This window comes from Felis catus, chromosome A2 (assembly GCF_018350175.1).
Source record: "Felis catus isolate Fca126 chromosome A2, F.catus_Fca126_mat1.0, whole genome shotgun sequence".
Taxonomy (NCBI): domain Eukaryota; kingdom Metazoa; phylum Chordata; class Mammalia; order Carnivora; family Felidae; genus Felis; species Felis catus.
The window spans coordinates 159,887,083-159,913,472 of record NC_058369.1 but is presented as its reverse complement, the minus strand read 5'-3'; the positions used below and the strand labels follow the sequence as shown (position 1 = coordinate 159,913,472).

The following is a 26,390-nucleotide window of genomic DNA, read 5'->3' as shown; positions in this document are numbered from 1 at the left end:
GTAAATCACTTGCAAGTTTACCCTAAAACAGTACCTACTGTGATCTCTGCTTAACTTTGGAAAAAGCAACCTAAAACATAAAATTCACAAGCTTTGGCTTAGTAGCATTTTGAGACAAATGGCACAATTTATAGATCAAAAATAATCATGTAAAAATTAAAAGAGTTAAAGACATCGAACCTCCTTACTGTATCAAGCTCTTTCAAGCTCCTCTCAAAAAGCATGTAGGACACATGTGATTTTTCTTCTGATCTGTAGCCCATAAAATAATTGAAGTTCCAGGAGGCAGCATGTCTATTCCACACTGAGCAGTGAATCTGAGGGCTCAAGGGGTGATGCACCTTCAATTCAACAAATGGCTTCCTGAAGAGTTTATTTTTCAGACTTGTTTCCCCTACTTTTCTTTATTTTTTATTAACCCGGAACACAAGAAAAGCAAATTAAGTGGAAACCCACAACAATAAAAATCAAATAATTATTATAAAAGAGATACATAGGTATTACAATTACGGGAGTACTAAACTTACAGAACAATGTATTATTTCTTTAAACAATTCACTTTACTTTAGTCAGTTTTATATTTGCTGCTTTTATTAAGAACCTGAGGAATCTGAGAAATTGTACTTTCCGTGCTTGACTTTTCCAGCTTCGTAAAGGAAAAAATAGCATTTATTTTACCTTACTCACCAGATTTTTTTAAATGCCACATTTCTCGATATTTTATGTGTATTTTTGCCCAATCATACATCACAGTTGTAGTTTGTTTCAACATCTGCCAACAGATCAGGTTTTTAATTGTCAAAGAACCTAAGCCATCCTTTTATAGGTGAAAAACTTCACGGCTAGATAAGCCATTATTTCGAGTTTCCACGTACCTTTGGTTTTTATTTAAGGGATGAGTTTGGTTCACAAAAAAGTAACTATTCCCAACTTGTAGAGGTACTGAGTCATAGAGTCATGAAGCAAAGAATTCCAGACAGAAGCAAGCTTTCAAGATATTACAAATCAATCATTTTTAAAATGTTTTGAATAACAACCTCCTTTGAGAATCTGATTAAAAATGATGTTCTCTCGCCCAGAACATTGCACAGGCCCACGGTTGTTTTTTTTGTTTGTTTGTTTTTTTTTGTTTTTTTTTTTTGTTTTTTTTTTTTTTTGTTTTTTTTGCATGTGATTCCACGCATGCCCTGGAAGTCTATTCACGGACCTCAGGTTGTAGAATCTGGGGTAGCGTTCAAGCTCCTCATTGTACAAAGGAAAATCGCTCCTCACAGGTGAAATGACTTTCCAAGGTTAAGCTGCTAAAGTTGGAACAAACACAGGTTTCCTGAAACCAGCACTTTTTCTATTACACCCAATATTATAATGATAGTCAACTAGAAAGAACCACTCACAATAATTAGGTCCACTTTACAACTTTAGATTCTATTCCATTATCATAAAGTACACCTCAGTTCATTATTGCGTGTTTCATTACAAGTGCTAATTGTGTAGAGATCCTGACTCCCTAGTGGGTTTCACAGCCCCTGATACAGACCAGGTGCTCCGTAAATGTCTCCTGAATTTCAAATGAATGGACCTGCTTTGGCAGGATTGTTGGAAATCCGGCTCGAGTGTACTAATACAGGAGATGAAAGTTACCCTGAAGAAACTAGGCGTTTCAAGATGAAGTCATGTCACAAAGTATTAAATAGGCACAGAGATGTTAGCTTATGGTTAAGAAAGTCTTCCCTCCATCAGCTTAATTTTTCTTCTTCAGTATATTGATCCCCAAATTGTTAGAGACTGTAGGATGACACGATCCAAATTCATGTCACGCACACTCAGAAATACCATACCCTCTGAACAAATTCAGCAATATGGGGTTAAGTCCCGGAAAGGTAGCTTTGCCCTGGTATGCAATTTTGGTTAGAAAGTCTATTCTTATACCGAAAACGTATCATCTTTATTGCAGACTTCACTTGTCTGAATTCTTCCACTCAGACTGAACATACAGAAATAATGTGTTTATTCTGTGTCTCTACCTCCCTCTCTCTCTCTCTCATACACACACACACACACACACACACACACACACACACACACACACACTTTTTTTAATGTTTATTTATTTCTGAGAGAGAAAGAAAGAGAAAGAGAGAGGCATGAGCAGGGGAGGAGCAGAGAATAAGGGAGAGAGAATCCCCAGCAGGCTCTGCATGGTCAGCATGGAGCCCAACATAGGCCTGAACCCATGAAGCATGAGATCGTGACCTGAGCCGAAATCAAGAGTCAGATGCTTAACTGAATGAGCCACCCAGATGCCCCCCCACACACATATGCATTTAAAGAGCTATGGTATTCTAAATTACTCTGTTGTTCATTTTCCAAATTTGCAGCAACTTATTTAAAAATAATCCCACTTTCTGCAAACACACTTCAATGACTTTCTTCATGACTTAACTTTTCTCAGTTATATTCCTAGGTTTAATTTCCAATTTCTCCTCTCCTCCCTTTTTATTTTCCCTTCCTGTTTGTCTCACCCCTCTTCCTTTCATAGACTCTCCATCCCTCCCCATAGGGATTCTCCTTCATTCTTTTGCTATCTTGAAGACAAAACACAGGGCTAGTACGAAACAAGATTACCAATTTTGATGTCAACTCTAATGTCCACAGCTAGAATCAGAAATTAAGTTGAATCCTTCAGAAGGTCTGGAACAAAACGTGTGAGTGCTAACATTCTTCGGGGAGGGGTGGAAGGAATAAACAGGAAGAAAAGGAAGTCAGCAAAGCAGGTTACTGCTATGGGCACCTGAAGAACTTTGGAACACAATCCCACTGGACAACTCTGCAGACAGTGTAGACTGTCTCAGTATTATCCCAACCAAAGAACAAAGGAACTAGAATATTTATCCGTACCGCTGTCAGTCATTGGTCGAGGCTGCTCCCCAGTGATACAAACTGCTGGCATTTCTGTTTGCCCTTTTGATGAGCCAGATCCCTTGGCCAGAAAAGCCTTTAGAAAGAGTCTCGTGTGGTTCCAGTTGGAATGTACGGGAATGGTGTGTACAGGTGAGATATGAGCGAGGCATCAAAAGCACCTTCAACAAAGTATTTCCTCACTACATTTTTGGAACTTATTTAATATGTAAGTAGAACTTTAATTCCAATACAACCTAGACTTTGATATCTTTTTTTTTAATGTTTATTTAGCCTTGAAAGAGAGAGAGAGACAGAGCACAAGCAGGGGAGGGGAAGACAGAGAGGGAGGCACAGAATCCGAAGCAGGCTCCAGGCTCCCAGCTGTCAGCACAGAGCCCGACGTGGGGCTAGAACTCGTGAACCCCGAGATCATGACCTGAGCCGAAGTCAGACGCTTAACCCACTGAGCCCCCCCAGGCGCCCCAACACCTGACTTCTATATTTACCGTTTCATTGGGGAAATTCCTTGGCCCATCTGTCTGGCTCTAACACACACACTGGTGGAAGGTCCCGAGGTCCATGTGCCTTTTTAGGGGCATAAGTGGCAACACTCAGAAGGGACATTTCTAGCTTTATCCTGGCCTGAAAACAACATGCAAAGAATGGGCTTTGCAGTTGTGTGGACCTGGTTTTTCAATTTAACTTCAGTTAATGACCGTGGACTCCAGTGCACCTCATTTGCTTTCCTTCCAGCCTCAGTGTCCTCATCTTTTAGGAGATATTAGAGGAACACGCTTGTTTTGAGCACTAACAGAGACCAAGTAAAGCAGGCAGAGAAACACAATTTTGTGACGCAGTACAAGTTCAACTCTCGGTGGGTACTTCCATCAGCCCCACACCCATCCACCCCAAATCATCAATATTGGATTTTACAACACGTGGAATTAAAATGGTAGCATTTTCCTGCAACTTTTCTTAATTATAAAAAGCCTAATCTTATTCTCTTTTATTCTATGTGTTCTTATCATCTGAAATACGGATACACGGGGCGAACGTAGCTGGATGCATAGAATGGTTGGTAGAAAATTAGAAAGAACTCATCCAAGTTTTTTTTATTTGTATGATAATGGCCACGGTTCACCGGTTTCCGTAACACTGCCCTCCTGCACTTCAATTTTTCTAGGTCACTCAAGTGTGTGGTATTTTTTAACTTGAAAAATTGTTGTAGTAAATTGCAACTGAGCCTAGTTTTCTTCTCCAGTAGGACTCTACATTGTTACAGACCATATTGACTTTATAGCCTTTTTTTTTATAGGAATGCACAGAAACAGACTGCAAGCACAACATTCAACAAGTCTGTAGCTTTTGCATTCAGCTGGAGGGTTATAATCGCACAGGGTACATCTGCACTAGACATGATCATGGTCTTGATCATGTCTTCGCATCCGAGTAACAATCATATTCCCTATATTCTCTTTTTTTTTTTTCTCGATGTCTCTGGTTTCACTAGTTCTGGTTAAGCCTCCTAGGTGGAAAGATTTGTACTAAATTTCCTAATCAACTTTGTCCATGAACTTACGGTACCAGTGAGATGCATACTTTGCCAACATTTATATGCATTTCCTTAACTCCTTATTTAGGAAGCACATTAACACGGCCTATGTAAAAATAAAGTTTATCTATCTACTACAGTCCATAGCTAATGGGTTATCAGTCAATTTGCCTTTTTTATATCATGAATTGACCATGTACATATAGTTTTAAAAGAATCTCTAGTTAGCAGGAAATGGGAGGTCAGCTACAGTAAAAACAGAAAAACTATAGTAACGTATTGCTTTAAAATAAATGAGATTTACAAGATATCATAGAAGTTTAAAATATATTTAAATGCATCAAAGGGAGACTAGCAACTGAGAAATAAGTGGTATTCCATGATGATAACAGAACAAAGGATCTACTTTCAAACAAACAAATATATATATATATATATATATATATATATATATATATATATACATATATATATATATATATATATATATATATATATATATATATAACAGAGAATGAATTCTTTCTTTCTTTATGGTTAATGATTTTAGGGAAATATCCACCTTCTTCTTGTTTCTTACAAATAGAGGTTAGAGATCTAAAGATCATTCAGTAGAAAAATGTAAAAGGTCAACTGAATGGATCCATAAAGATCTGCTAATCTATATTCTTTACTTTGTAATTGACACCACAGGGTCCAAAATGGTGGTCACAGCCACAGTCACCACCAAGCACATGTATCGTGGCTAGTTCAAAATGAGATGGTTGCAAGTATAAAATATACCCTGAAATTGAAAGAATTACCTTTATTATTTTTTTTTAAACTTTTTTTCAACGTTTATTTATTTTTGGGACAGAGAGAGACAGAGCATGAACGGGGGAGGGGCAGAGAGAGAGGGAGACACAGAATCAGAAACAGGCTCCAGGCTCCGAGCCATCAGCCCAGAGCCCGACGCGGGGCTCGAACTCACGGACCGCGAGATCGTGACCTGGCTGAAGTCGGACGCTTAACCGACTGCGCCACCCAGGCGCCCCTACCTTTATTATTTTTAATGTTTATTTATTTTGAGAGAGAGAGAGAGAGAGAGAGAGAGAGAGAGAGAGCGAGCGCAGGGGAAGGGCAGAGAGAGAGAGGGAAAGAGAGAATCCCAAGCAGGGGCTTGATCTCACGAATTATGAGATCATGACCTGAGGCAAAATCAAGAGGCAACTGCTTACCCAACTGAGCCACCCCAGGTGCCCCAAGAATTAATTTAAAATTTTTTTTTTCAACATTTATTTATTTTTGGGACAGAGAGAGACAGAGCATGAACGGGGGAGGGGCAGAGAGAGAGGGAGACACAGAATCGGAAACAGGCTCCAGGCTCTGAGCCATCAGCCGAGGGCCCGACGCGGGGCTCGAACTCCCGGACCGCAAGATCGTGACCTGGCTGAAGTCGGACGCTTAACCGACTGCACCACCCAGGCGCCCCAAGAATTTTAGTAAGTCAAATACTCCACTGATAATTTTTATGTTGGTTACGTGTTCAAATGATAATATTTTGTATATATTGAATTAAGTAAGATGTATTCAAAGGATTAATTTTATCTTTACTCATTTTTTAATGTGGCTACTCGAAAATTTAAAATCATACATGTGATCTGAATTATACTTCTGTTGGACAGTTGAATTTCACCGTCTTCAAAAGTTACGACGTAAGCCACATGAACAAATTAAGTACGGACATATCATGGAGACCTGATGGCAATTTTCCCAAAGTTTTTAAATAATTAAAGAAGGATATTGGGGAACTGTTGGCCAATATGTACAGATCATTCTTAGGGAATGCCTGTCAGAAGCCTTCTGCATCAGAGCCCTCCTGTGGCTACCATGCTGTTGTTTGTTCATGAGAAGTCTTCCAGGGAAGACCGTAGAAATTGCAGACAGAGGAGTCTCACTGGGACAGCAGAGACCTTAATAACTGGTGGCTACGAGAAGTGTCTGCTCAGGTATGTAACTTAAAGAAAAACTGTCTCAGATATACGCTGGGTGACAATCTCATTTAACATTCAACAATAATGAACACCATCATTTAGCATTTTTGGAAATGAAGAGGGGACATCACACACACACACACACACACACACACACACACACACAAAGTCTGTGATTTTTACAGAACATTAAATTCTTCACGCACATGAAGGAAAGGCCAAAGCAATGGATAAATACTGAAGTATTTTTGTATTTGTCTAAGGAAATGAAAGCGGGTGGTTGGGGTGGTGAGGATGTGATGTTTTAAAAGGGTGATACAAACAGGTGCGATCTTAAGCATCACTCTCAAGTGTTAAAAGTCATAATGCTTTTTAGAAAGTAAAAAAGAGTATCCTAAAAATATTTTACAAATTTTTGTAGCACTGTCGGTCTTCGAGTTCAGTTGGGAGTTCGCTTTTGCTTCTTGCCTTAAAAATAAATAAATAATTAAGGTCTTGCCTAAAATCTGGCCAGATTTCCTGAGAATACTACTTGTTCCTTTATGTTCTGGAATCATTGGTAGTAGCTCTCAGTACTTTTTCCAAATAAAACCATAAACTGAACATTTCCCTTTTTTCGGGGGGGGGGGGGTTCTCAAAATGTCACTTTTCTAAAGGATGGTAATATCTGAAACACTTTCCTTCTCATATCTTATTGTCTTTCTGACCTGAAAATGAATTTCACTGTTAACACTGTGTGCATCGAGAGAGAAGGTCCATGTTAGCATTTCAGAGAGAGATTATATCATTTTATAACATTATGAATATAAAACACATATTTAGTAAGAGTAATAACTACTTTTATCAAACATTATCCTATCTAATAGGGACTATTCCAGGTTCTTTTGTAAAAAACTCTAACTCTAGGGGCACCTGCGTAGCTCAGTCAGTTAAGCTGCTGCCTCTTTGTTTTGGCTCCGGTCATGATTTCGCAGTTCGTGAGTTCGAGCCCTGCACTGGGCTCTGTGCTGACAGCTGGGAGCCTGCTTGGGATTCTCTCTCTGCCCCTCCCCTGCTCTTGCTCAGTCTCTCTCTAAATACAGACACTCAAAAAAATTTACAAAAAAAAATTATAATTCTATCTTCACAACACTATTAATCTTATTATTGTCCATTTAAAGATCAACCCAATATTAGAGAGATTAAGTATTATATCCTGGAAGAGGCTGTAAATGAGATTTCAAAATAAGACTCCTACCAATGATTCTATGAAGGACGGCTACTCAGGAGATGTATCCAGGGAGCTTGCTCATTCAGGAGCTGGTCCAGTTCTGACATTTGTGTTTGAAGCTGCTACTCTACAGAGCTTGGCATAAAGCTTGGAGCCACTATCCGATATCGTAACAACAACCTGTAATTCCTACAGTCTTCACTGGAAGGCTTCTCATGAACAAACAACATCACGGTAGCCACAGGAGAATGCAGGTAGTATTCCCAGGAAATCTGACAAGAAAGGGTTCAATATGGATTTGTCCCCCTGACTCATCTATGAATAAGAACACTCTTTTCCACGCAATGTACACAATGAGCAGGGAACAGGGAAGTTTGAGCAAATTCTCAGACTGAGAGATCTGAAAGGTGATTTTGCAAACAAGACTTTCCAATTGGCCCAAGGACGGTGCAGGTGCTCCTGAGGGTCCCTGGCAGGGCTGGTCGGCTTGAGCACTGGGCTATGCTGATGGCACAGTACATATGAAAACCATTACCTTTGTGGAAAACACACCTCCAGTTATACCAAACGATGTGATTTAAGTCATTCACTGCCTGGCATAGTTTTACAGTGGTCCTTCTCATCAAAGGGAGATACAGTGTAGACACGAGAAATTTCCACTATCACTCTGAAGCGTCCGTAAGATTACGATGGACCATAGATTACAGCACCATAAGATTCCTATATCAATAACCGTGAACCTGCTTTCTTTACCCTCAGATATTTGTTTATTTTATTATTTTCTTAACATTTATTCATTTTTGAGAGACACAGAGTGTGAGCAGAGGAGGTGTAGAGAGAGAGAGGGAGACACAGAATCTGAAGCAGGCTCTGGCTCTGAGCGGTCGGCGCAGAGCCTGACGCGGGGCTCGAACTCACAAACCATGAGATCATGACCTGAGCTGAAGTCGGACGCTCAACCACCTGAGCCACCCAGGCATCCCTCCTCTCAGATATTTCTTTTTTTTTATTTTTTTTAACGTTTATTTATTTTTGAGACAGAGAGAGACAGAGCACGAACCAGGGAGGGGCAGAGAGAGAGGGAGACACAGAATCTGAAGCAGGCTCCAGGCTCTGAGCCATCAGCCCAGAGCCCGATGCGGGGCTCGAACTCACGGACCGCGAGATCGTGACCTGAGCTGAAGTCGGGCGCCCAACTGACTGAGCCACCCAGGCATCCCTCCCCTCAGATATTTCTAAGCATAGTCCTCAATTACTTCCATATGGGAAGGGGAGCAAATTTTAAAAAGTATTAGGTTTTTTCTTCCCTTCCATAGCCATTTCTACAAATAATAGAATAAAATATTTTTCCAACTAACACCCTAGCGGTTTATTAACTTTTAAAGCAAAATACATAAACAGCTTTGCTTATAGATTCACGAGTATCATTTTAATGCTCCTTAAAATCATTAAAAGTTTTATTGGCAATTCTGCTTCCATTTTTGACGCTCTTTTAGCTTGTTTTAAATTCCTGATTCAAATCCCAGAGGTTGGAACTTTCTCATTTGCATTAATATACTTTCTTCTTAAACATATAAGAGACTCACTAAATTAATGTGTAAACAGCATTGGGGCACCCGGGGCTCAAGGCAAGAACATAATTACTCTGGAGAGAGAACATTTTCAGAACACATTCTAATTCAAAACAGGTTTACATGCTAATGTGCTAACAGATGACTAGCACCATTTCTAGAACTACTTAATATGTTCAGAGACTAGACTTGTGTTGAAAATAACTCAGACCTGTTAGGGTCTAGATTTGTACAGATCAAAATTATTTTGCAAGGAGATACTAATCAGGATGAAAATGAAATCATGTCTCAAAAATGGGATGTAAAACGTGGATGCATTTTGAGATAATAACAGGGCGTTAACCATCAACCTAACTACTTTTACTAATGCTGAATTTACTAGGATTTTCCCCCCTTTCCTCTGAAGTTGACAATATCGACCTAGAGTACGTTATAATCTTTCAAAACGTGCTATACTTTAAGCATCACCGCACCTCACTCCAAACTTGCACACACAGATACACACAAGATAAAGCCAGTCTTCATATTTAGACACCCATACAAATTCTCCAGAACTCTCAGACTTGCACCTTTTTTTCTGCTGCAGCAAGCCTACCAAAACTGCTCCACATGCATGGTGCCTATGCCCCACACCTTTCCAATCTCTTGATTTCCATATATATATGGACCCACAAGGACCTGCTTTCTGCCTGGAGACAGTGAATCTGAAAATAAGTCCATATAAATGTGTGAATGGGCATGTAAAGTCCACATATTTCCGTGTGTAATAACTTAACAAGTACTATCTGATGATGATATATTTTTCAGTAATCCTAAATTTTTCTCAATTTTAGCAGTGCATAGGACCCACCTGAACATCATAGTTTAACTGGTATGAAACCACAGTTCTCAAACTTTACTGTATGTAAAAAGTCACTGTAGAGTTACTGTAGGTAAAAAGTGGTCTCGTTAAGTCATAGATGGCCAGGCCCCAACGCTGAAGTTTACTAATTTACCAGATCTGGGACAGGGGCCACCTATTTATGGTCCCAATATGTACTTGGGTTATGCGGCCGCTGCTGGCGAAAAAGGTATGCTTCGAGAACCACCGGTCTTGAGTTAAATTTAAGAGATCTACAGGTAATTACTATTTTATCTGGTATTATGATTAAACCTTTCTAATTGCACATAGAAAGTCCTATGGTGGGCATTTCAGAATCAAGCTGTGTTAAATAGATCTATTGTTGTTCTTAGGGGGAGAAACTTTGTTTTTCTCAAAATATAACACGTATTACACATTCTACTTAGGGATAATTCTGTTTACCTGATTTCTCAGCCAACTACTGTTTTCTATTTCTGGACAAACTTCTGTACCACGGCCAAAAAAATTTATCTAATCCATACATTTTGTATTTCACAAAAATTCATGCATCCATGTATTTTTAGATACGTGAAAAAAAATATGTACTAGACTTTCTTCAAAGAGCTCAAATATTTTAAATTTATCATGAAATTAATGGCAAATAGATTGAAATTTAAATTTTCAAATCTAGATCATATGGATCAATAATCGCAACACTCAAGGTGGAATATTATGACATTATAATTTCAGGGTAACACATAGGGAGTCCTATTTTCAGGATGACCCTTGGTCTCATGGAGAAAAAAAAATTGTGGTCTCCTTTGTGAATGAGGGACAAAACCCCACGGTCCCAACATTATAAAATGTGTATCAACTCTGCTCCAGCTATGGGGTGGGCCAAGTACAGGAAATGCATTTACCTTACCATAGAGAAGAGAAAATAATACCAGCTGACCAACAGAATAAAATGCATTTGAGTGTAGCGTGAGATACTTTTGGATGAAGCTCTCTGACCAAGGAATGAAAGCTAATTTGATCAATGTGGTAAAACAGGAGTCAGAATGAGGTTAAGGAAAAAGTAAATGAGACTTTTGAGACCCAGTAATAACACTGAATGAGAGTACCACAATCTGTGATGATTTCCACATATAAATGGTCTGGGGAAATGAGTTCTCTAGCCCTATTTATTTCTTACAACTTTTTTTCACATCTTAGAAACTTCATTGTAATTAAACAAAATTCTGAAGAAGAAATGCCTTTAATGATTTGTGCACAAACCAGCAGGCAATCGGACCATTTTAGGAGAAAAGTTAAAAAGTATATATATTACAAGTTGTTGAGAGCGTGGAAATTTAAAATGTAAAATCACACATATAAAAGAAAGGGAAGAAGGAATAATATTGAGAAATAAAGATATAAGTGGAAATTGAACTTATAAAATAAATTGGAAGGAATCAACAATTTACAATAAAGCCTTTAAAAATACCCAATTGGTTAGAGGCAGTGCTTGAGGGACAAATGAAAATAAGTGGTGGAAATTTTAATAGCACAAAAAGACAATTTTTATACTGACATCAATTATTTTGAGTAGTATATCTTATGAGAGATATGAAGAGAAATAAATCACCTCATAACTACGCAATTTGTATACCCAACAATATACTTCATTTTATACAAAAGAATAAGCTTCGTTGAAGCATGTAATCTGTACTGTCATTAATTCAATGAAAAATTTTACTTTCTCTTGACCAGCTGACTCACACATATTTTCATTTTAGAAAAGAGAATTAAACTTGTTTATTCGTAGTTCATTCAAATGGATCTGTATTATTAACTCCATGAATTCAACAAACATCAAATTGACATTATATACTATACTAGGTATTTCTTTTACAAAGAAACACATAAGCATGTGCCATGGTCTTAAAGAGTTTTGAACCGGGCAAAGGGAATGATATATTTGTACAAATACCTTCAATAAAACTGTATATGGCATTTGAGTGATACTGGCTGTAAGGGGCAAGAAGGAAAGAATATATCCTGCTGAAATGATCAAGAAATACTTGATGATGGAGATGCTTAACATTTTAGATAGCTGAACATTAAAAGATGGGGAAAAACATAGTAATACCACTAAAATCTGGACTCTATCCCAAGGAATTTTTATGTTCTTCAAATGTTTCTGCATTTTTCTATTTTCTTTAAACAATGTGTTATTTTTATAAAATGAAGAAACAATAAATCTCATTAAAGCAAATACAGAAACTGAAGGCAGGGCAAACTCTAAAGGGAAAATTAGTAGAAACCGTTAATTCATAAGATTTTAGAAGCAGAGACAGCAAAGTATTATGTTCGGGTAAGAAAACTTCAACAAAATATCGAGTCCACAGATGACCTGAAAAGAAAAGGGATGCTTCCAGTTTTAGGCCTGCTGAATTTAGGTGATGCCTGCTAAGGGCCAACCCAGAGAGTTTAGGTAAAAATGACACTAAGAAGAGAAGCCAGGGTGGTGTTAGCGGTCAACACAGGTGTGATCATCAGAATCATAGGCTATAATTAACATCGGAGATAAATCCAGATATATCTTAGAGATGGAACACTGGGAAACACTTCCATAGCTGATTAAAATCTGACCTAAATTATGGTCGAAATTAGCTCAAAACCTGACAGACTATCAGTGTTTCTCTACTTTTGTTTTTTGTTTGTTTCCTGGAAGACTAATACGGATGTAATAGCAATCTTAGAAATCTTTTGAATTAGAAGAAGGGAAATATTCCTTTGTCTCCTCCTTTCTTAAAGAACACAAACAGTATTTAACGATGAATTCCTCATGAAAGTAAAATAAGCAGTTTGATCTTAGCCCTGGTACAGACTGCTTTGCTGTATAGTTTATGGCTAACGAAAGGGCAGACAGGGCTATCAGCATGATCACGTTTAATTTCCGCACCGCTTAACTAAGCAGACTCCATGGAAATTATGACATCTCCTTGACATCACGGACACCCACCAACTACTTATTCACTCATTGAAAGGAAATGAGTGTCAGCTGCCAGAAAACGGAAGGACTAAGGCCTAAAACGTATGAAGCACTTCACCTTAAAATGATGATGTATCATCTGAAGTACTCAATCTCAGGCACCTGCTGGTTTTGTTTTATAATTCCTAAAGCAAAATGGGAAGCAAAAGTGGGTTTTGTTGAACGAAAAGATTTTATTTATGCTTGTTGAATTAAACATTTGAGGTCAAAATAACAGAATAAGTTCCGTGCAATAGGGGTGCAACACAAAAGTGAAGGTCATATCTACCTATCTATCTATCATCCATCCATCCGTCATCTCAAAGATTAAACCTATCATGGCCCCAGGTTTAATCAACTAAATCAATGGAATATGGTAATACGACTGATACTTTTCAATCTTCTCAATAACAAACAATAATCAAATATGTTTACAGAATTTGATAGTCCGTAATGTGAAAGTCTCTGCTGACTATCAGAAGTTATTTTTATATCACCTAATTCCTTCCAAAAAGTGAAGTTTGATGCCACTAAAAATAACTGACATGAAAATTTCTTGGTGTATTAAATTATGTATACATTGTTTTTCTGACCTGCTTTGTTCATGTCATTCAGGGTCAAATGACCATTTTCTCACTTTTCCACAAGATTATATAACTTTATGTAAGTATTAGCTCTAATGATAAGGCATACATAAAATATATGACAAAGTTGAGAGGAAGAAGATTTATAATGTCACTCGTCCCAATTATTCTAATTGTCACATTCATATTCATAGGCAGAATAATACTAATTATATTAATAATAATTATACCAAAATGGTAAATGGTTGAATGCCAACAACGCATTTAGCATTTTAGCAAAATCATAACTGCAATCAGATCTGTTTCCAAAAATGTATATATAAATACCAATGCTCTAAGTAAATCAGAGGTTTACATCGAAACTGATCCTAGGGAATAAAAAAAGCTGGTGATATCCCTGCTCTACATATTTCACTTTTCTCAAGTCAACTGAAATCTTTATGATTTCATGATAGGTGTTGAGCATTAAACCAGATTCTACAGATTTATAACCCCTGAAAGAAGCTAGCTCACCTCTAAGACTTTTTTCAACAGCATCCGTGATACATAATCACCGCCCTCTGCCTGATCAACAGCAGTAAGGAGAGATACCACCGGTGATTTCAAGATTTCTCTTTTATTGAATTAAAATCTGAATTACATCCACCATATTTTGTTCTAAGTTCTTTTGGGGGCTTCAAGTAATAATAGCAAAAATAACACTCAAGCATAATTGTCATCATCCATCTATTACATTACAATCTTCAAAATATGATAAACTCTCATTTCTCTCTTAGTTCTTGGCTCCATATTGAGCATCTGTAGTTGATTTTTTGCCATCACTTGGGTCTGGGGGTCTTACCGTTTTAGACTTCTTTTTGTGTATAACTCTTAACTATATTAAGGGCATTAACATAGTTCAGATACCGGGAAACACCACAAGGTGGCTAAAATTTGGCCCTTGGAGTCAAATAGTTATACCTGATCTAGGACAAGTCACTTAACCTCTAAGACCATATCCTCACGGGTGAAGTGGAAATAAAATAATAATTAATAGTGCTACTAATGATTAATGTTAATAATAATAATAATAATAATAATAATAATAATTTATAATGATAATACCATCTACCTGATAGTGTTGGGGTATGGAACAAATACAACAATACATAACCCACTCAGCAAAGTCCCTAACCATATAGCAAGATGAAAATAAACATAGAAATAGGACAGGGTCCCTCTCTCCATGAAGCTTTCACATTAGAAAGGAGATAAAACAATCACGAGTAATAATGTAAAGTAGGATTTATGTATTGGAAAGAAGATACAGCAGCATTAAAAAATTTATATTAGATTTACTAATTTGCTAAATTAGATTTACTTACGCATTTCTCTAAGTGAAGGGGCCCCAGGCTTGCATTCCTGCCAACGGTGACACTGTCATTCTATTTGCTCATACTTTTAATGAATTTGGAAACTGAAGACAGTGACAAGATTATGTTGTCATCTGAGAAAGATGGGCATAGGGATGGGCATAGAAAGATGGGCATAAGGATATAGGGCATGGGGTTCTCAACGACTTCCAAGTTAGAATCATTCTTGTGATGTTTAATATTACTTTATCTCTTTCCTAATATTGTACCATCTTCGGCATTTCAAACTGGAAAACGTTCACTCTCCACTCTCTCCTCCATATGATTCGGAACATCATAAGAATCCTGACAGAAGTAATTCTTTATAGATGCCCTGTAACACTTCTTCACCTCGGGAAATACCCTGTTCTGTGTATTAAGAAATTCTTAATTTCTTGCAATTTTAACTAATATAGAGGGCAATATGCTGATGTAATATTTACCGCTGGTAGGACAAAGGCTTTGAAAGAGTAATTTGTCAAATACAGTGAAAATAAGAGATCCCTATAATTAATCTCCTTTTGAATCAAGTTAACTTTTTTTCTGGAAATGCAAACTAGAGATAATACAAAGTCGTGGTATAAAAAAAAATACAAGCAGTGTCTCCTTGTGTTTAGTTTGATGCCTTTATGTCCCTTCTTTCACTCTGGTGACCTCGTTGCCACATTTGATGCTATTGATCACCTACACAGGCTTTAAACCACCTCCTTCCTCGACACACCTAATCTAGGGTCTCCTTACTTTGTTCTCCTTTTCAAAATTTAAATTCAAGTTTGTTAACATACAGTGTAGTATGGGTTTCAGGAGTAGAACCCAGTGTTTCATCACTTACATACAACATTCAGTGCTCGTCCCAACCAGTGCCCTCCTTAATGCCCATCACCCATGTAGACCATCCCCCACCCGCCTCCCCCCCAGCAACCCTCAGTTTGTTCTCTGTACTTAAGAGTCTCTTATGGTTTGCCTCCCTCTGTTTTAATCTTATTTTCCCTTCCCTTCCCCTCTGTTCATCTATTGTGTTTCTTAAATTCCACATATAAGTGAAATCATATGCTATCTGTCTTTCTCTGACTGACTTATTTCACGTAGCATAATATACAGATGTTGGCGAGGATGTGGAGAAAGGGGGACCCTTTTGCACTGCTGGTGGGAATGCAAACTGGTGCAGCCACTCTGGAAGACAGTGTGGAGGTTCCTCAAAAACTGAAGAATGGGAACTACCCTCTGACCCAGCAATTGCACCGCTAGGTATTTATCCAAAGAATACAAAAATGCGGATTCAAAAGGGCACATGCACCCCCATGTTTATAGCAGCGCTATCGACAATAGCCAAAGTATGGAAAGAGCCCAAATGTCCATCGACTGGTGAATGGATAAAGATGTGGTGTGTGTGTGTGTGTGTGTGTGTGTGTGTGTGTGTGTGTGTGTGTGTGATGGAATATTACTTGGCAATCAAAAAGAACGAAATCTTGCCATTTGCAACAACATGGATGGAAATAGAGTGTATTACGCTAAGTGAAATAAGTCAGTCAGAGACAGACAAATATCATATGGTTTCTTCCTTCTTTAACATCTTTCCAGGGAGACAGCCAAAGACTCATCCTTTGGATCTTAGCTCTTTTGCCTCCATAACCACATATAATCTTAGATTCCACTGTGCAAATTAATATAAACATTTTTTGCCTCAAATACAATTTCCATGTTGTGCATCTGACATAGGCCGTGCCTATTACTTCAAATTCATTATTTCCTCTCAACTCTGAACAGTTTTGATGCCATTCTCTCCATCCTCCCCAAATAAAACATTTGTCTTCACCTCCACGTTTCTGCTGAGTTTTGGTTTGAATGGTTTGCATATCTATCTTGGCTTTTTTTTTTTTCCGTCTTGGCTCTACCTTTAAAATTATAGTCACCACTCCACTGGCTACAATGCTAGCCCATTTAATCCTTCAACCTTGGAATTTTGTCCGTGTAAGGGATGAGATACATATGGAGGCAACAGAATTTTCCGGATTTTCTACTGGCATTCACACGATTTCCTATGTGTACAGGTACTTTTCCGTAAGTATTTGGGTATATTTCCATTTTGTTTCTTTGTACCAGTATCCTGCCGTTTTATTCACTGCCTTTATCCTCTGTTTTTATAGCTTACAGAGCTAGCCACCCTTCACTGCTCTCTTGAACAGAAATCTGCTAATTATTCTTGCAGACTTACTTTCCCATTTAAACCCTCAAACAAGTGTCTTCCTCAAAATCCCTATTGATTTACTTTTTATTTCAGATGAATTCAAGTATGGATTCATATAAGAGTTGGCATCTTTATACTGAGCCTTCCTATTTGTGACCGTAAGATTAATTGCAGATGAAGAGTGGTAAACAATTACATTTTTTTCTCAGATTATTATTAGCAGTAGAATTTTAAGGATCGTTGTATTTTCCAATTCTCCTTAAACGCGTAGGTGACGGAATAACCACTGTAACTGTTGGCACAGAAGTCACAGAAATGCTTTATATGTTTAAGCCAAAATGTATTCTTTTCATATACATGACTTATCTGTTGTGTGACATTACAAGGTCTCAGAAAAGAGTTGCACCTACTTCCTGAGCTGCAAGTGGCATTTAAAGAGGACCCATGTCATTCTCAGCCAGGACTGGACAAAGAATACAAGTGTCACTCTGCGTTCATATAAATGCAACCTGTGTCTAACATTGGGGTATCTGGGAAATCAGGGGGGAGAGATGAGAAACAATGAGAAAATTCATTTATATCTTAAACAGCGGTTAAATAATACGGGCAGGTAAATTTTACTTTCTTAGAGAGTTGAATTATGCTCATCAGCATTACAGCATCCCATGAAAGGGTTCAATATTCAAATTGTTCTAAATGTGAAATCCTACCAAAAAATAATAAATAAATACAAAATCCTAGAACACTATTCAGATGTTGAAGAATCAGTGTACCCCTATGAACCGTGTGCAAAAGGCTGGCTTAGTACAATATATAGCCCTAAAGATCAACCCAACATTTGCTGACCAGATACTACATGTCAACTACCAAGCTAGGTTTTGAAAATGCAGAAATTAATGAGGAAATGTGCATCATGTTTTCTTTTGGGGCTCACTGTATGTGGTAAAGATATACAGTCGTGATACAATGTAGCAATACAACAATAGAAGTGTGGAAAAGGTACTAAATACAGAAGGCATACATATACATACATCTAAATGCAAATATGAACAAGATACTTATAAACAAGTATTTTAGGGCTGGTAACTTTTGTCATCATCTTTTAATATCCCGACCGCATGTGCAACAAGAAGAAAACAAAACAAAACAAAAAAAAAACACTTGGAAATAAAAGTCGTGCTTTGTGAAGTCAATCGGTTATATAACTAAGGAGAACAAGAGTTAAGATTAAACATACTTTTAAGTGGCAATACAATTTTGTCAAAATGCAAATCACATATTTATAGTATGTGAGTTCTAATAAAAAGAAAATGCCCACATTTCTGTTACTGAACACGGCCAGGTAATCACGGGTGCCCTAGAATTAGCAAGCATTTCCTTCCACCTCAAAATGGACTATATGGAGTGATGCTAATGTATAGTTGAGAATCACTTGGACATTTAAATACCACTTTAATGGAAGTTGTGTGGGAGAAATAAACGTGTCTGGGATGCAGGCTTACAAAGAGAAAATGCTCTTAAAGATAAACGTTAGACCCCTTAAGTGTGTTTAAGGTCATTTTAGTCCCCAGGGGAAACATGTTTCTGAAAGCATAATGGAAATTAATACGAAAATATAAATCATCATTTTACACATGGTTTTATAGAACATCATCAACAGTACAGAACACCATAGCAGTAAATAATTGTTCGATTAATTTATTCACAAAATTATTTAGTGTCTATTAGATTCTAGGCATTATTGTAACACTAGTAATTTGGCGGTAAATAAAACTAGTTTCTAGCTATTTCATAATTAAATTTTTTTTAATATTTACTTTTGAGACAGAGAGAGACAGAGCATGAGCAGGGGAGGGTCAGAGAAAAGAGGGAGACACAGAATCTGAAGCAGGCTCCAGGCTCCGAGCTGTCAGCACAGAGCCCAACGCAGGGCTCGAACCCATGAACCGTGAGCTCATGACCTGAGCCGAAGTCGGACGCTTCATGGACTGAGCCACCCAGAGCCCCTGTATCTCGCTATTTCAATCTAAATTTTGTGTGGGAGGGCTCAGAGAACAATCAATAAGTTGATAATAAGCCAGTGTTGTGAGAGCTATAGAAAACATTAAAACAATGTAAGAGGGAGAAGGATCGTGGAGTGGCAAAAGGATGACCATGGAAATGGCCTGAATTGAGGGAATATTTGAGGAGATTAGAAAAGAGAGAAGCAGGAAGGTAGACGGATGGTTCAAAGCAGAAGAAAGAACAAGTCTGAGGTAGAACATGCCTATCAACAGGGAGAACGGTGGACAATGAGATCAAAGAGAAAATAGGGAGCCAGACCATTTGGGAACACCGGCAGCCATCCTAAGACCTATGGCTTTTATTCTGAATGAGCCACTAAACAACCGTAGGATTTTGAGTAAATGCATATGACTTATTAATAGGATGTATTATTGAAAGATCATTCTAGCTAATACATTGAGCACAGATTATCAGAGGGGAGCAAGGATGGAAACAGAGAGGAAAGTTAGCAAGTTGTTGCAATAATTTGCATGGAAGATGATGAGAGTCAGCCAACGTGGTAGTGTCGGACTGGTATTAAGTAATTCGATTCCGGACATTTGAAGGGAGAGATAATGGGATTCGCTGATGGTGATATGTGACGCGTTAGAGGAAGTAAGGAGCCAAGGAGGCTTCTAAGGTTTGAGATCAAAGCTAGAAGATTGGAGTTGTCAATAACTGCATTAGGGAACTGCTAAGGAAGATTTGGGGGGATTGGAAGAATTTCTCTTTGTAGCACATTCCTTTTGAGAATTATAATCACGAAATGGAGACGATGCCACTTGCATTAGAAACTGTGGAGCTCAGGAAAGAGTTCTTGGTAAAGGTATATATTTTGTCCTCAGAGTAATGACAGTATTGATAGCCATGATCCTGAATGAGACCTTCCATAGAAGGATCCAGATAGGGGAGAGTCTGAGGATGGAATTCTGGGGCACTCCAGTATTTGGAGACAGAGAAGTTATCTGTGCCTTCACTGTGAAGACAGAAGACACGGATGAGGAAGGGGATGAAGAACTGGACAGGCCAGGGGTTCCAGAAGCCATGTGAAAGTTTTCTAGGAAAGAGAGTAGCAAATGTGTCAAATATCGCTGATAGATCAATACAAGAACAATGTGAATTGATGATTGGGTTTAGTGACATGAAAATCATTGGCTGATTGTGTCACAGTCTTGATAAGATCTATTTGGATAGACTGGTGGGGGCAACAGCTAAAGTGGTGATGTCCAAAAATAATTGGAGGAGAGTCAGATAGACAGTATAAATAACTCTCCAGGAGTGCTGCCCTAAAGAGGAGCAGAGAAAAAGGCAGGAACTCAAACTCAAGTTTTCTGTCAAGTCAATGGGGCGCTGTTTTTCTTCTTCTGGTGTATTTGAAAGGAGAAATGATAGCATGCTAGTATGGCTGTGGAAATGATAGAGGAGAAAGGCATAATTGGAGAACTAGGAGAGAGAAGAGGCAATTGCTGTATTGATGTTTTGAGGAGGTGAGCAGGATGGGACCTGGCGCTAAGGGCCCATTTAAAATTAATGGCCATGAAACACAAGGAGACTAGTCATCAAAGGTGTCTATTTCTCTCGAGTCCGGCTTAGTTGCCTGCGTGAAGGACAAGATTGGGCAGAGATTGAATTCAATCTGAGTAGAGGTTTATCCAGGTGAGTGTGGCAAGGAGGGGACACACCCAAGGCCAGCAGTGTGTGAGTGAGGGACGGCAAACAATCACGACTTTCGATGGCTGCAGTGTCTTCCAGAAATCAGAGCCCAAAGATTCACAGGAGTAGAGGGGATTTTTCCCCTGGCTATGATTTTTGCAATTTTGTAAGTGAATAATATTTCATAATTACTGCTACACTATTTATTATTTTATTCAACCGTGACTAATAAATAATAATAGCAATGTGAAATTACCATAATAGCATGTTTCCTCAACACTTATCCATAAGTAGATATATTTTAAAACTTTATTTATATCCCAATTAAAAAGCAATGTTCCTAGAAATGTCATTTTCAGAGTCAAAAATAGTTAGGTTTAGTTTTTAATTGTAAAATAATGTCTTCCAATTATTTGTGAGTTAGAATATGAAGTATAAAGTGCAAAGACAAAGGGTTAATGGAACAGCGCATGGGTATCCATAAAAGCACCAAGAAAAAGTAAAAATTGAATTGTAAAATATATATAACAAAATAATTAAGATGTATAATTAAGCCTCATGGTTCTGCGAAATGTACTCAGTTTTTTTTTTAAATGGTCATTATGTACTATCATCCATTTATTTCATTTCGAAAGCTAACATTGAGATCATTTTCAGGGGATATGCAATCACAGGCTACATGCTCATGAATAGTGCAACAGACATTCCTTTATAATAGGAGACAGTAAATAATCCTTAAAATCTTATCCAAATCTATGATTCTAGGATTATGATTTACTTCCAATACCACGCCTTTTGTGAGGTTCCATCCAGAATGTTTTGAGAGTTCCTTAATGAGAATAAAGCACTTTTCTGCTACGGTAACATTGTTTTCAACTCTCTGCAAAGGAAGGTAGGTCTTGTTTCATGGTCATGTTTGAAAAAGTCTTTGATGGTTAGCGTGAATGCATTCAACCCCAACCTTTACTGACTGCTGCTTGCCAATCTATTCACTAGATTGGGTTGAGTCGGGTTGAGAATAATAGTTGGCTTTTTGGAACATTTCATCATGATGGGCAGAGTGCCAAGGGTTTCCTTTGCATTGTTTCATTTAATCCTTGTGACACCGTTATGAGATATACCATTTTAATAAGCATATTACAGATGAGGAAATAGAGACATAAAGAGGTTAAGTCACTCACCCAAGGTCACACAAGCAGGTAAACGATACAGCTCATATTCAGATCCACCCTGACTATGACTAGCCCCTAACCCACTACTTTATAGTGATGAATAGGACCATTATGGCTCATATTAGCCCCTCATCCATTTCTCTCTCTCTCTCTCTCTCTCTCTCTCTCTCTCTCTCTCTCTCTTTGATTGAATGTGGCCAAAAATTGTTTGAAAGAGCTCTTTTTGGGTTAGAACGAAAGCCACATTTATAAAAAGTGATGGTGTTTATAGCTTAGCCTCATCATCTCAGCGTCTACATACTCTTTTTTTAATCATGATGCTTCTGATTGCTGATTATTTGCTTTTCTGCCTGTTGCTGTTTCCTCTCATTATTACACAGCCTGCTGCACAGCCAGGCATTGTGCTCCTGTGTGCCCTTGTAGCACTTCACCCCAATTTAACTTGTCGTAAAGCAGGTGGCTGCTCTTAGCATCCATCCATTTATATGTCACTGCAATGTCTAAGATTCTACAGGATACGGTTACATTCTACTTATAATTACCTAAAATATGCATGGATACAGACCGAGTACGTGAATATCCAGCAGAATTAATACCATCATGATTCTATAGACTGCTCTGGTACACGGTACTACATTGGTATGTGATCTCAAGGAGTTGAAGAGTTGCCCGACTGCTACTTGATTTACCCACAACTGCCATAAATTTTAGATAATCCAATGCAAACTCTCAGTGCTGCAATGCCAATGAACTGGTTTTTCAAAAATGTATCTGTGATAGTAAATTTGCTTTGTACAAAGGCTTCAGCAACTACCAATCACACCTGAACAAGTTCAAGCACGACATAAATCAATATCCTGTAGAGCAGTGAAGATCAACAATACCCGAAGAAGAGTTGTTGAACCAGATTGTAGCCAGAGGTAAGTCCAGAAACAAACTTTTGTATGTGTATATTAATAAAACATTTTATCAAGCGGCATGAAAGGAATGGTAAATATACAGTTGACCCTTGAACAACACAAGGGGCAGAGGCACTGATTTCCTCCCTCCCCCCTTTCCCCACCCTGCACGGTCAAAAATCCATGTGTAACTTTTCGCATAGCCTACTGTCGACTGGAAGCCATACCAGTAACATAAGCAGTCAGTTACCGCATGCTTTGTATGTTATATGGATTATATACTATATGCTTAATATGGTAAACTAGAGAAAATAAAATATTCTTAAGAAAATCATAAGGAAGGGAAAATACATTTATAGTACGATACTGTATTTATGGGAAAAAAATTCATGTATAAGTCACCTGTGTAATGCACACCCACGCTCTTCATAGAAAGAGGACGTTAAGTAAACAACTGTTTTGCATGTATTTGATGTTATGAGAGTAGGTGGTAGTTTAGTGAATGCCTGGCGGGCGTCCTGAATACAGGTAGTTTTGTAGCTTGGTGAGTACATTTCTACCTACTGTTTGCAGAAGTGCTCAAAGGCTACGAGCAATTGCATAAGATACTTAAATATATAAAGTACCATCATTTTGGTCTGTGGATTAATGGCCATTGGGGATATGAAATTAATTTACCCAATTTTTTTTATTTTCTTAAATTTTTATTTATTTTTGAGAGAGAGACAGACAGAGTGCGAGCAGGGGAGGGGTAGACAGAGAGGGAGACACAGAATTGGAAGCAGGCTCCAGGCTCTGAGGTGTCAGCAAAGAGCCTGACGCAGGGCTTGAGCTCACGAACTGCGAGATCATGACCTGAGACGAAGCCAGATGCTTAACCGACTGAGCCACCCAGGCACCCCTCATTTACCCAAATCTTTCTGAAAGTTTAATCTTTCTCTTAAAGAATAATACTATTCTTGTTCATCATAATTCCACATATTAACACTATTACATATTTTTATCCCAATGTGGCTTCTTTGTATAAACGAGTTGATAACTAGATTAGTAATAGGTTTGGACAGTTGCCTCGAGAGACTGTGATAATTCTTAGAACATTTTCAAATAGCAGAGTGTTTAGGAATAATACCAATAAAATAAAATGTCATATAGCATGCTTCTTGATAACACTGATCGATAATCAATTAATTAAAAAAACCTTATTGATAAAGAAATTAGTATTTTTGTTACATTCTTAGGGTGACTCTTAGAAGTGGGCTGGAGCCAACTCTTATCAGTGATTGAGAGCTGACAGCTAAATTTCCAGGAACCACAAGCCAGTTAGATGTATCCATCATGAGACAAGACACAGAGCTATTATGCTTGTGCGTCCGGGTACTTCATCTACTGTATCTCTATGTGGAGAAGCTATATGATGTGTCACTGAACATCTCTTCTCAACTCCAGGATCAGTAAAGCCACATCGGTAATTAGGAACTGCCATGGTGGGAGTGGTCACACCACAGAAATCAGCGAACACTACAAAATTGGCGCTTTTAAGTTCAGGGGGAAGGACCTGGTTGTTAAACATTTACCAGAATACCCTGGCCTTTCAAGTGCAACATATTCTCTCATTTACTAGAACCAGTGGATCAAATGTGAAAATGCAAAATTGCAGAGGATTCGTCATTTATTTTTAAGTATCCGCGCGTCTGACCTCGGCTGAGGTCACGATCTCGTGGTTCGTGGGTTCGAGCCCCACGTCGGGCTCTGTGCTGACAGCTCAGAGCCTGGAGCCTGCTTCGGATTCTGTGTCTCCCTCTCTCTCTACCCCTGCCCTGCTCACGCTCTCTCTCTCTCTCTCTGTCTCAAAAAATAACATTAACAATTTTTTATGTATCTGTGAATAACCAGTGGCTACTAAAAAGGGGGCATAAAATTTTCTTAACAGCTAATTAATGCTGTAAGAGGAACTCACTTTTCATGTCAATTGTTTACAAAACAGCTTCTAGAATTCAGGTGATTTTTCAGTGGCTGAGATGAAAACAAAACAAAAAGCAAGGTTAATGTGTTTACTCAAGGATGTTGGTATGCCAATAACTGTGTGTGTGTGTATCTGTGTGTGCACGTGTGTGTGTGTGTGTGTAAAACACTAGTCAGTAAGTTGTATGATAGACAAATAGGGGTACAAACCAGAAACAGCTCCATGAAAGCCCAGAATAGGGAGTGATTATGTATCTAGGAAAGGCTGGAACAGCTGTGAACACTTCATTTAGGAAGTGACGCTTAAGACAGATTGTTAAAACAAACAAAACTTCAAAAGGAGAAAAAAGAGAGGAAAGGCTTTTACAAATGAGAAACAGCATAAGCAGAGCTACCGAGAAGAGGAAATATAAAGACACTGGTTGGTTGTGATTTTTCGTTCAGTCTAAAACTTTTACCAAGCACCTACCACATTGACCTTTGTTTTTTTTTTGTTTTTTTTTTAATTTTTTTTTTCAACGTTTATTTATTTTTGGGACAGAGAGAGACAGAGCATGAACGGGGGAGGGGCAGAGAGAGAGGGAGACACAGAATCAGAAACAGGCTCCAGGCTCCGAGCCATCAGCCCAGAGCCTGACGTGGGGCTCGAACTCACGGACCGCGAGATCACGACCTGGCTGAAGTCGGACGCTTAACCGACTGCGCCACCCAGGCGCCCCCACATTGACCTTTGATCTGTGAGAAAATCAGGGAACCTGTGTGAATTGCCCAAGCGGGTGGCAGTGAGGACCGGCAGATAAGGCCCTACAATTAGACCGAAGTCAGACTTTAAAAGACGTTGAATATTACTCAGCCACAAAAAGGGATGAGATCGTGCCATTTGAGACGATGTGGATGGACCTCGAGGGTATTATGCGAAGTGAAGTAGGACTGGGAAAGACAAATACCATATAATTCTACTCGTAAGTGGAATCTAAATAAAACACATGGAAAAAAAAAACAAGCAAAAAGCAGAATCAGAACTATAAATACGGAGAGCAAACTGTTGGTTGCAGAGGGAAGGGGTTGGAGGCTTGGGCAAAGCGGGCTCAGGGGAGAGGGAGATACAGGCATCCAGTGACAGAATGAATAAGTCACTGGAATAAAAGGCAGAGCATAAGGAATACAGTCAATGATACTGTAACAGGGATGCAATGGGACAGATGGTAGCTATACTTGTGAACACAGCACATTGTCTAAACTTGTCAAATCACTAAGTTATATGCCTGAAACTAATGTAACATCGTGTCAACGATACGAAAAAAACAAAAAAAAACCATAAAAAAACAAAAAACCAAAGTGTTGAATACTACTACTTTAAAACCATAATAATAGAGGTTTAAAAAAAGTTTTTTAATGTTTATATTTGAGAGAAAGAGAGACAAGCATGAGAAG

The 26,390-nt window shown here is 38.3% G+C and overlaps 1 protein-coding gene across 3 annotated transcripts in view; it reads right to left on the bottom strand.

Moving 5' to 3' along the window:
* CNTNAP2 (contactin associated protein 2) overlaps positions 1-26,390 on the bottom strand; it is a 1,965,211-nt gene that overhangs the window by 1,516,016 nt on the left and 422,805 nt on the right. The window lies entirely within an intron of this gene.